The sequence below is a fragment of the Hyperolius riggenbachi genome, chromosome 12, assembly GCF_040937935.1.
Source record: "Hyperolius riggenbachi isolate aHypRig1 chromosome 12, aHypRig1.pri, whole genome shotgun sequence".
NCBI lineage: Eukaryota > Metazoa > Chordata > Amphibia > Anura > Hyperoliidae > Hyperolius > Hyperolius riggenbachi.
Window position 1 is genome coordinate 151,570,421 of NC_090657.1, and position 11,839 is coordinate 151,582,259.

The 11,839-nt window shown below is 45.5% G+C and overlaps 1 protein-coding gene across 1 annotated transcript in view; it reads left to right on the top strand.

Annotated features, from left to right (window-relative positions):
* Positions 1–11,839, top strand: part of EMILIN3 (elastin microfibril interfacer 3) — a 49,810-nt gene that overhangs the window by 33,173 nt on the left and 4,798 nt on the right. The gene's annotated exons all lie outside the window — the stretch shown is intronic.

Sequence of the window (11,839 nt, forward strand, 5' to 3'; positions counted from 1 at the left end):
TCCCAGATGCAGCAGATCAGGTGTTTTTCATATTATGGTCAAGCTCTGACAAGATCAGCTGTATGCTTGTTTCTGGTGTAATTCAGACACTACTGCAGCCAAATGGACCAGCAGGGCTGCCAGGCAACTAGTATTGTTTAACAGGAAATAAATATGGCAGCCTCCATGTTCTTCTCACTACAGTTGTCCTTTAATACTTTTAAAACATGGTACACACTTTCAATTAAGATTGGCCAATCGCTGACCAATTTTACCCCTTCCATATAGTATGAGGGCCAGCAGATATTATTGAATACTATGAGCAGATTGTGTAAGTAACCCAACATACTACATGGAGGTGGTACAATTGGTCAGTGATTGGCCAATCATCATTGAAGGTGTGTACCAAGCTTTAGAAACCGAGGATGAGAAGGACAGTCAGGCAATTTGCAGTGTTTAAAAAGAAATAAACATGTCGGCCTCCATATCCCTGTACACTTCAGGTGTATATTTAACTTCAGGTGTGCTTTAAGACCATCGTTCACTCTTCATACTTCTGAATGTAATTTTGTACAACAGAGAATGAACAACTAAGACTGGTGCACACATCCAGTTTTGACCACTCCATGTATGAGGGCCAAAGGATTTTGAATACTATGAGCAGATCAGATACGCTCTCATACTACATGGAAGTGTAAAATTGGCCAATCAAGATGGGATGTGTGTACACAACCTAACATGTTTTAATAATACGGTTTCCCTCCCGGAGTAAGCTAAATAGAGCATATGTGAGATACAAAAAACAGAAATACAAAATACTGTTTTCTAACTCTACACATAACCATTTCATGATCCCACCAAAACTCAGAACAGCTTATCTACGATGAGAATGGGAGAGTTCTGAACTCTGTCCAATTTTCCATGACCCGTTTCAAAGCCCTACTGACGCCTTATTCATATTGAGGATTTATCAGACATAAGGAGCAAAGAGAAAGAGACCAAAGATAACAGGCAGGGCTGAGTCTATCAATCTATTCCTGTGACCTGCCCCAGAAAGAGTCTGGGTGAAACTAGGGTCAGGCAGGAGAAGAGTGGATACTGCGCGTATATTATTATTTTTATGATATTTTAGTATTTATATAGCACCAACATATTCCGCAGCACTGTACAGAGTATATTTGTCACTTAACTGTCCCTCAGAGGGGCTCACAATCTAATCCTTACCATAGTTATGTCTATTTATGTATTGTATTGTGTAGTGTATGAATCGTATTCTAGAGCCATTTTAGGGGAAAGCCAATTAACTTATCTGTATGTTTTTGGTATGTGGGAGGAAACTGGAGTCCCTGGAGGAAACCCACACAGACACGGGGAGAACATACAAACTTTTACTTACTGTACCAACATTTCAAGGTACAATCATAATGATATGAGGTTAATAATAACAGACTATTGTCCCTCAGGTTGGCCAGGTGGAAAGCAATGCTGCCCTTTTTCTGATACACTTTGGCTGCCTTTTGAGGAAGACACAACTGCTTCACATGCATCTGTTCTAATCTCCTCCATTCCCATCTCCCAAACTCAGGGCCGGATTTGTACTCTTTACTGCCCAAGGCCACTGTCACCATCCGTCCTCCTTCAGTATAGTTAGCGAGATGACCCTTCCCTCCCGTATAGGTAGCTAGATGACCCCCCTCCCCCTCCAGTATAGGAAGCCAGATGACCCACCTCCTGTATAAGTAGCCAGATGACTCCCTTAATCTCTCCCTTTTCCTCTCCCCCATTTTAGTATAGGTAGCCAGTGCGCCTCCACACTGCAGCAGCCATCAGTGTCACTCAAATCTCTGTCCATCTCCAGCACAGAAGCTTCCTCTTCCCCTCCATTTCCATCAGCAGCCACTGTGCATCTTTCCCTCCAGTCGGCGTCTCTTACATTTGACTCTTCGGCATGTTACAAGCAAGTCAGAGGGGAAGGGGAAGCTTCTACGTTGGAGACTGGCAGCTGCTGTTCCGCTTCCTCCACTTGCTACTTTTAAATGCTGCCCAAGTCTGTAGCATTCCACAAAAAATGCAAATGTGCACAGGCGGCTAGCAGCAGAGTACCGCGGTCTTGCCTAATCTCTCTGCACTGCAGCATTTGCAAGCTAGCAAATGCTGCACCAGTTTAGCCTGCTGCTTTGGTGCCCTTGCTCCTGTGGTGCCCATGGCCTAATTCCGGCCATGCCCACACGGTCACTGTGTCCACAGACATGGAGTAAGGCTGGTTTCAATCAGATCCGTTGTAGTAAGCAGACTGTACTTCTGTGCAGTCTGCGATAATCCTGGAAGAGCAGACGAGTTTCCCATATAGTTTATGGGGGTAATACATCTCCCTCGGGCTCCAGCCGCACCACAGTGGACTATCCAATCGGAGTGTTCTGCTCCCGCTGGCTGCACATGATTCCGGCGTATAAGACGACTGGGCATATAAGACGACCCCCCAACTTTTGCAGTTAAAGTATAGAGTTTGGGATATACTCGCCGTATAAGACTACCCCTCTTCCAACGCACACCAAATAAAAAAAAAAATCATATACTGGTGCTATGTATGAACAGATACTGGTGCTGTACTGTATGTGGTACCCAGTATATAACAGTATATAGGCGATTGGTTGGATTGGTCAACTCTCCCTCTCCCTAAGTGGATTGGTCAGCTCTCCCTGTCTCGTTTATCAGAGCGGTATGGAAGAATGCAACGCAATGTGTCCATAAAACATGCCTCTTTCACCCCTCTGGCCCTCCCTTGTATCCTATTTACCTCCTTCTCAGACTCTCAGATCTCACACATATGCACCTGTGCCGCTTCACTCCAGTCCTCAGCAGCGAGATGTGAGAGGCGGTAACAGGATAGGGCGTATCCCCCGGCAACAATGACACCCGGCGTGTAAGACGACCCCTGACTTTTCAGAAGATTTTCATGGGTTAAAAAGTAGTCTTATTCAACAGAATATACAGTATCTCTTTAGTAAAGCCCCCGGACTACATACCATGCCCACATCCTGAGAAAGGGTTTACAATAAGCTTCAGGGTGAATATCAGGGAGGGTCTGAGATCGTACAGCCCTGTGCATACAGTGATTGTACCAACTGCTTATACACAATTCTCCGGTGTGCATGATCCAGGGAGTGCTGAAGCGGTGGGGATCTGGAGGGTCTCTACCTCCTCGCTCTGGAGCATGGAGGCCACTAGGCATCAGAGGGAGGTGGTGGGGCTGGAAACAGATCACGTACTGTAGTTCCGCCCCATTACATGTGTTGAAGCATAATTTCATAATTACGTGGCGCAGCATGGTGCCAGAGGGGACTGATCCACACAGGGTGACTCCATGTCGGACTAGATTTGGCAACGGCACCCCTAGTGACGAGCATAATATTATCAAGTGATATCACATAATATTTCAATTATGTGGCGCAGCGGCAGAGGATAAGTCCGGCGGTGAACAAAGTGTCGGATGTAGGGTGCGTACACACATTCAATTTTGATTGGCCAATTTTACTACCCCACGCAGCATGTAGACTTACCTGCACAACTTGTTCATAGTACTTAAAATCTGTTGGCTCTCCTACTACATGGAGGTGGTAGAATTTGTCAATCATTGACCAATCAAAATTGGATGTGCACACATCCTTCAGCCTGGTACACACTTTTAATTATGATATGGCCAATCACTGACCATTCTTACCACCTCTATGTAGTATGAGTGTTTACCTACATAATCTGCTCTTAGTATTCAATATCTGTTGGTCCTCATACTACATAGAGGTGGGTAATATTGGTCAGTGATTGGCCAATCAGAATTGAAAGTCTGTACGAGACTTTAGTCCGACACTTTGATCTAAGGGGCTGACTTTGTGCTGGATTTTATCCGGCAACCGCTGGATAGTGGTAGCCATTTTCCCCATGTCGGACATTTGTTTCGGCTTTAAAGGAAATCTGAGACCAAAGAAGTCTCAGTTTTTTTTTACTTACCTGGGGCTTCCTCCAGTCCCCGTGAGGCCGCTTGGTCCCTCGCAGTCTCTCTGGGCATCTCCTGTACTCCACTGGACAGCCCGGGACTCCGACCCAGTCCGGCTGCCACTATGCAGTGGTTGCCCGATAAATTCCAACACAGAGTCAGCCCCTTCACATCAAAATGTCCGACTAATTCTCCTACACACTTTAAATTATGATTGACTAATCACTGACCAATTTTACTACCTCTATGTAGTATGAGAAACAACAGATGCTGAATACTATGAGCAGATTGTGTAGGTAAACTCTTTTAACAGATTTTAGAAACTGCAGCATTCAGCCCAGTGATGTCCATATATAACTAAAAAGCAGTTCTGACTAAGCTTACCTTTACTGCCCGATATTCTTTACAAAAAAAAATCCTTTGCGATCATATGAATTCATAGTTCCCCTTTTGCTCACCCCGGCCTGTTTCATAATTATTATTTTTTTTAATTCATACATTTCTTGTGTATTTCTCCATAGAGACCCATAATCGTATTTCTCTCCAAAATCTGGAGGCAGTCAGCGGAGTTGTCACTCACAGACACCGCTAAAGCTTTACACTAATGGAATTAGCTTATGGGGACTGGGGAATAAGGTTGTGCACAGAGCAGTGATGCACTGCAACCATCCACAGGCAGCCAGATCCAGAGAAACTGATGGGGCACTGGTTACTGATTTAGTCATTTCGAATTTCAACTTAAAGGGGTTCTGTGTTGGCAAAAAAGTCTCACTTACCTGGGGCTTCTAACGGCCTCCTGCAAATATCCTGCCCCGCTCCGTCACTCAAGAATCCTCCGTTCCCCGCTACGGGTCACCTTCCAATTATTCGTCTCAGGGGTAGAGTACCTATGGCACGGAGACGAATAATTGGAAGGTGACCCACGGTGGGGAACCAAGGTACCATTTTATCTTAATCCATCTCTGCTCCAAACTCCACACCACTATATATGTCAGTAGTGGTGATAAGCAAAAGGGTTCATTTTTATTTCACTGAAAATATTTGCTAAAAAATTGCAGGATTTTGTGAATTCCATTGCCAGTCAATTGGAGAGGAAAATCTTCCCCAAAATATTGCAGCATAATAAATGGTCTGGTGACTCACGTATAAATGCTCAATTTCCGTTGCCTGGAAGGGGTGTTTCGGGTAATGGTTTTAGCAATGAGTGCAGAACAAACACGCTGCTTGGATATAATTTATCTCATGAAGACTGCCAGAGCCCCGAATTACCGCTACTTGGGGTGCGCATCATAGCATTGCTGCTATGACGGCACCCAGTTTCGGCGCTCGGCTCTCAAATCAGCTGATTCGGGCCAGTGGGGCCTGGTGAGCAATGCTGAACTAGTCAGCATTCTCGGTTCAGTATATTTTTTTTCAAATGTAGGTTTTACATAGCCTATAAATAGAGCAGTGTGCTGCATTGACATTAAAAGGACTATTTAATTTAGATGAATAAAGTGTAGGAAATCCTGAAGGGTTTCTTTGATGTCATACACTAACACTATTCTGCTTCTGCTAGGCTTTCCGTAGGCTGTACTTCCAATTTCTGCGTCAGTTGGCACATTCATTACGGCGCCGCATAAATGAAATGTTTTTCTTTCGGTCCGCACTGACAAACATTAAACAGAAATAAGTAGCCTGAATAACATAAAACATGAATAAATGTGCCTTCCGCCTCATATAAGCAAGAGAGTGTACAGCTCTCCCGAATGTCACACCGATTCATAAACACAGATTAATAATTTTTGGGCTTGAGTTACAACGAGAACAAAGTTTCTTTATGTTGCTGAGACCTGTCTCCGCCAATTGATATCGCTGCTACAAATCATATTTGGACTTCCTAATACCTTTCACAGCCAGCTGATCAGCCGCCCGGTTTCCAAAAGACTAGGCAGAACAGAACACTACTACAAACACGAGTTACAGCAAATCCTTCCAAACTACCACTGCAATAACACAAACTGTTTAACTAACTGAGGCCCTCATCATTTCTGCTTCATGCCTCATATGTCTTGCCAGGCTGTGCCGCCACCCTCATTATGTGTGCTACCTCTCCATCCCTCACATCTGGTTACAATGCATTCTTCTCTGTGCTTCACTCTAGTCCTCTCTGAAGTGAACCTCCAACCTTGCTATATCTGTCTTCTGTGAACATCATACTCAGTGGGCTCTGTACCTCATACCTAAGGGCTGTATTCCACATTTCCACTACTGCGATTCCACTGTAATCTGTCAGGTGAAAAACATGATTGCATTTCCACCGGTAAAAAAAAATGGCTGGGAAAATATTTTGAATTGCGAATTGCTGGAAAATCGCATAATGGCACGTTTACTCTGTGCTATTCCTGCGTTTCTACACTTTGTATATATGAGGCCTATTTCACAAAAAATGCAGATGATCGCAAATGGGAAAAATCGCGCCCCAAAGGCAGTACACTAATGGTAACATCCCTGCATGGTTTCCACTAGGAAAATGAGAACCTAGTGTTTTTTTCGATTGTAACGCAATAGCGTAGAAAATAGTCCTCAAAGTAGCTTAATACTGTCTTTACATCATTCATCTCATTTTCTCTGGTTCATTATGAATTTGTGATGTCCTATAACTTTCTTTTTTCTGTACCTCATTATGTCTCACTGTACCTAATTTCTCATTATACCAAAGTGTACCCCACAGCTCATTATACCCCAGTCTTCCCTGAAACTCCCACCTTGGTATATCTCAGTCTTCTGTGTAGCTCTTCTCATACCTCATTATACCTCAGTGGTCTCTGTACTTCATACCTCCTTTTGTATACCTTTTTCAATACAACCTGCTTCATTGTACTTTTGTGTTCTTCAGACCTCATGGCTCATTATAACTTTATAAAGCTATATTATTGTTAAACTTTATTTGGAAAGCGCTAACATATTACGCATCACTGCACAATAGACGGACAGAACTAAACAATACTACACCGGGGCATTATAGCATTCAACAATGGCGCACAAAATTCTGATGTAACAACGTAGGGATACGTATTGCAGACAAGTCACTGAGTCTATATGGTGGTGGTGGAGAAGAGCACATGGGGAAGAGTGCTGTATGTCCAAGGGAGGGGGATAGAGCTATGAGGATGGCAGGTAAACAATGGCGAAGCGATTGGTTTTTAAAGCCTGAATGAGCTGCAAGTGGGAGTGAGCCTGATGGGGTGGTAGGGAGTTCTGTACGTTAGGGGCTGCACTGGAGAAGTTCAGGAGGTTCACGAATAAGCAAGTGATGCAAAAGGGGGACAGTTTTTTTTTTTTATAAGTCAGTACATGCCTAAAACCTTGTTGTATCAGTCATCTGGTCTTGACTCAGTCTACAGTTTCAAAGCTATGTACACACTCCAAACATTTAGCACTCTAAAACATGTTTAGCAGTCTGTGCATCAGGGAACCTTTTGTTAATGATCGCTGTATGCTTGCTGGGCAAATACTGTACTATGGAGGTAGTGGGAAGTGTGTGTATGTCAGGGAAGGGGAGCAGGGAGGACAACAAGACACGCTCCTCTGGCAACATCCTTTTCTTCCAACTCAGTAGGCTGGTGAAGAAGTGGCTGAGGTTGGTTGATTTTGAGGGACTGTAACGGTCTTGTGTTGTAGCTCAGATGTCTGATTATGTGGTGTTCTGCAGAATCACCAATAATGCAGACGCTATACCAGATTATGTGCGATCTGCAGAATCGCCAATAATACCAGTATAGGAGACAAAGAGCTGAGTGTATAGTGATTTGGTGCAACCGTAACTTTAATAGTTTAATGAGACCTCACCAGAGGGCTGGTGAGGTAGTGTCAGTACACTGACCGGGTAATCAGGTTCAAGGTCCAGCAAGCTGGAGATACAATACTGAAGACCGAATCTCCCGAGGGGCGGGTGATTAAGAGTGTACTGCAGCCGAGTGATCACCCGAGAAGCGGGTGACTCAGACTGTACTGCAGCCTAGGAGCAGGAGATACCAACAGTACTGCACTAATGAATAACTTCACCAGAGGAGCTGGTGAAGCTAACACCTCACCAGTGGCGAGGGCCCACTGGTGAGTAGAAAGGTCTGACAGGCAAGGTTCGGCAACAGAGAGGTAAGTATCGGTACAGAATCGTGAGGCAGGAGAGTAATCGGTAATCGGGCAAAGGTTCAGCAACTAACGAGGCAGATAGACAAAGGTACAGGATCGGAAAGCAGGATCAGAGTCAGAGGAATAGCCAAGAGTCATACACAGGAGATCAATACAATAGGCAATATCGTAGTCTAGGTGTGAAGTCCTTGGCATCAACACCCGGGAACTAGTCTAACAAATAAACAGTAACAATGAAGCAATATCCTAGACTAGGTGTGAAGTCCTTAGCATCAACACCTGGGATCTAGTCTAAGGTCTGAGCGCTAACACGCAAGTATTCACGACAACAGACAGCGTGTAAATGAAGCCCAGAGGCTTAAGAAGCAGAGGAGACCTCACCGGCACGCCCCCCTCCATCAGCAAATCCTGGGCACCGTGGGACTCCTCTGACGTCAGCCGACCAGAAGGTCAGCTGACGGGCTTCCTCCCCGCATAAAGGTCCCATCTGTGCGCGCGCACACGCGAGACGGCGACCCCCTGCACAAGTGAACGTTACGTGCTCGGCGTCCTAGACGCCAGACGGACAGATGGTCGCATGGAGGCGGCGGTGGTGCTGCCTCGTGTATTACAAGCACATCTTTAAAGATAGTTGCTTGCAATGACCATCAACTATTGTTTTTAAAGGACAACTGAAGTAAGAGGGATATGGAGGCTGCCATATTTATTTCATTTTAAAGCAATACCAGTTGTTTGGCTGTCCTGCTGATGCTCTGCCCCTTAAACTTTTAACCATAGACCTTGAACAAGCATATGCAGATCAGATGTTTCTGACATTATTGTCAGATCTGACAAGATTAGCCACGTGCTTGCTTCTGGTGTTATTCATAGTTACATAGTTATTTGGGTTGAAAAAAGACATACGTACATCGAGTTCAACCAGAGAACAAAGTAAAGACACTACTGCAGCCAAATACGGTAGAACAGCAGGGCAGCCAGGCATCTGTTTTTTTTCAAAAGGAAATAAAAAATGGCAGCCTCCATTTAACCACCCTGGCGTTCTATTAAGATCGCCAGGGCAGCTGCATGAGGGTTTTTTTTAAATTAAAAAAAAACTATTTCATGCAGCCAACTGAAAGTTGGCTGCATGAAAGCCCACTAGATGGCGCTCCGGAGGCGTTCTTCTGATCGCCTCCGGCGGCCAAAAGTAACACGGAAGGCCGCAATGAGCGGCCCTCCGTGTTTTGTTTACTACGTCGCCATGGCGACGAGCGGAGTGACGTCATGGACGTCAGCCGACGTCCTGACGTCTGCCGCCTCCGATCCAGCCCTTAGCGCTGGCCGGAACTATTTGTTCCGGCTGCGCAGGGCTCAGGCGGCTGGGGGGACCCTCTTTCGCCGCTGCTCGCGGCGGATCGCCGCAGAGCGGCGGCGATCGGGCAGCACACGCGGCTGGCAAAGTGCCGGCTGCGTGTGCTGCTCTTTATTTGATCAAAATCGGCCCAGCAGGGCCTGAGCGGCACCCTCTGGCGGTAATGGACGAGCTGAGCTCGTCCATACCGCTAAGGTGGTTAAAGAGACTCTGTAACATTAAAAAGATCCCCTGGGGGGTACTCACCTCGGGTGGGGGAAGCCTCCGGATCCTAATGAGGCTTCCCACGCCGTCCTCTGTCCAACGGGGGTCTCGCTGCAGCCCTCCGAACAGCCGGCGACTGTGCCGACTGTCAGTTCAATATTTACCTTTGCTGGCTCCAGCGGGGGCGCTGTGGCGACTTTCTGCACGGAAATAGACGGAAATACCCGATCTCCGTCGGGTCCGCTCTACTGCGCAGGCGCCGGAAACTTGCGCCTGCGCAGTAGAGCAGACCCGACGGTGATCGGGTATTTCCGCCTACTTCGGCGCCGAGAGGCATCAGAGCGCCTGCGCAGGAGCCAGGAAGGTAAATATTGCGTCACCGCTGTACGGAGGGCTACAGCGAGACCCCCGAGGGACGCAGGACGGCGTGGGAAGCCTCATTAGGATCCTGAGGCTTCCCCCACCCGAGGTGAGTACCCCCCAGGGGCCGTTTTGTCGTTACAGTTCCTCTTTAACTCTCAGTTCAGTTGTCAACAAAAGTCTTCTGTGTTTATGCAGCCATAGTATTCCCTGGTCATTAAAATGTGTGATCTGGTCCAATAAAAGCATTTGCAGCAACACAGAAGGTACCAAACAATATCTACAGTCTTTTTACCAAACAATATTTGCTGCACTTGTACAAATTACTACGGTATGTAGTCTGAGAGCTGGTTATAAGACATTTTCAGTTTTTCAATAATGTAATAAACCAAGAATGCAGAACCTGTTTCCGATTTCCTGCTTTTGTTACCGTGTTTCTAATTTTGCTCAGATCATAATTTTGCTGCTATCTCATTCTCATATGTTCAATTCTCCTAAGGACATTTCTCCTGCAAGGAAAATAGATGGAAAAGTACATAATCTATAAACCAGACTTGATTTATTAGCATGTGTCTGATTGGCTCATCAGAAAGCTTATCTGAGACTTGATCACATGAATGTGGCTAGCCAATCTGAGCAGTACAAACTTATCACCACTCAATCAAGCTTTTCCATGAATTTTGCTTGCAGGATAAATTCTTCTAGGAGAAATGGGCAACTCTTACAGCATATGAACATCTTGCTAGGAAGCAATAACACATGCTCACTAATGACTCTTTGTAGGCCTCTCCTAGACACCTGCTGAATTTAGTTTGGCCATGTATGGTTTTATTTGATAGCATTTCTCTGGGGGTTACCTGGAAAAAGGGGGAAAGCACATAGGTGATTCTTCTAATGATGGGACCAGATAAAAATGGTGCAGGACTAGCAGCTATAAAAATGGCAAGCCATAATTAGCGGCAAGAAGGTTAAATTATGGCACCTGATAAATAGCAGGTTTCTGGCAACCACTATTTAACAGGCAGCATAATTGAATATTTTTGCCACTAATCGCGGCTTGTAATATTGCCGCCTGTGGTGGCAGAGAAAAACAAAAGTTTGCTTTCTTAAAACAGAAAGAATTTGCGATAATTGAGGTTGGAGTGAGCTTGAGATATCTCCCAAGGCATCACTGCTGAATATATGCAAATTAACCACTGTTACCCTTAGAAGCTAAACACACCTCCAGAACCGCTGGAATGCAATGATGTGTCAGCTTGTTAATTTGTACAGAGCCATAATAATCCAACATGCATACAGACTGTTTCGGATTGTTTGATCCTCATCAGTGCATGGCATGGATTAATTTGGCTCTATGGAGTAGGGCTTGTAACACCGAGAGGGACAGACTAACCAGCAGAGGCAGAAAGTGGCAGAGAGTAGGTACAGGCAGGGGAATTAGTGTTAGGCAGCAGGAAAGGAGTAATCCAGGGTAGACAGTGGGGTGGAGTAGTCCAGTATTAGGCAGTGGGGGTGGAGTGGTTAGGTTTAGGGATAGGTAGAGGTGTGAGAGTAGGGCAGAGATATAGTTATACATTATCTGCTCCTGGTCGATTGCATCTTCTCCACTTCCTTGTTGTTAGTTTGCCCCTGTCCTTCAGCCAGCCAATCACCATGTGGCTTCAATCCCCACATGGTGATTGGTTGGTTGCAGGACTCCTGAAAATTAAACAGAAAGTGGAGGAGACGCGATCGCCGGGACCAGGTACCGTACTAAAGATGCCGGTAATGACATGTTGTTACTAAGGTTATTTAACATTTTAAGACATTTCTGAAAC